Below are 664 nucleotides of genomic sequence, written 5' to 3' on the forward strand. Positions count from 1 at the left end.
CACTCACCCACGGATCCCCTTGCCCATGGGACCCCTTATCTGCAGGACCCCATGTTTGTGGGTCCCCCTCACCCGTGGGACCCCTTGCCTCTGGGTGATACTCGCCCACAGATCCCTTCATCCACGGGTCCTCTCACCTATGGGTCATGCTCACCCGTGGGACCACTTGCTTGTGGTCCCACTCTCGCCTTTGGGACCCCTTGCCCCTGGGTCACCCTCGCCCACAGATCCCCTTGCCCCTGAGTCACACTCACCCACACGTCCCCTCATCCGTGGGTCCCCTCACCCGTGGGACCCCTCATCTGCGGGACCCCTTGCTCGTGGGACTTCTCACCCCTGGGTCACACTCGCCCACGGATCCTCTTCCCTGTGGGACCCCTTTCCTCTGGGTGACGCTCGCCCACAGGCCCCCTCACCAGTGCATCCCCTTGCCCGTGGGTAACACTTGTCCATGGGTCACAGTCACCCACAGATCCCCTTACCTGTGGGACCCCTTGCTTGTGGGTCATACCCATGGGTCCCATCACCAGTGGGTCCCCTCACTCATGTGTCCCCTCACCTGTGGGTCCTCTTTGTCTGGGAGACCTCTTCTCCGTGGGTTGCATTCACCCATGGGTCCCCATGCCCATGGGACCCCTCATCCATAGGCACCATCTCCGACTGG

Source organism: Eurypyga helias, unplaced genomic scaffold (genome assembly GCF_000690775.1).
Source record: "Eurypyga helias isolate BGI_N326 unplaced genomic scaffold, ASM69077v1 scaffold35925, whole genome shotgun sequence".
Taxonomy (NCBI): domain Eukaryota; kingdom Metazoa; phylum Chordata; class Aves; order Eurypygiformes; family Eurypygidae; genus Eurypyga; species Eurypyga helias.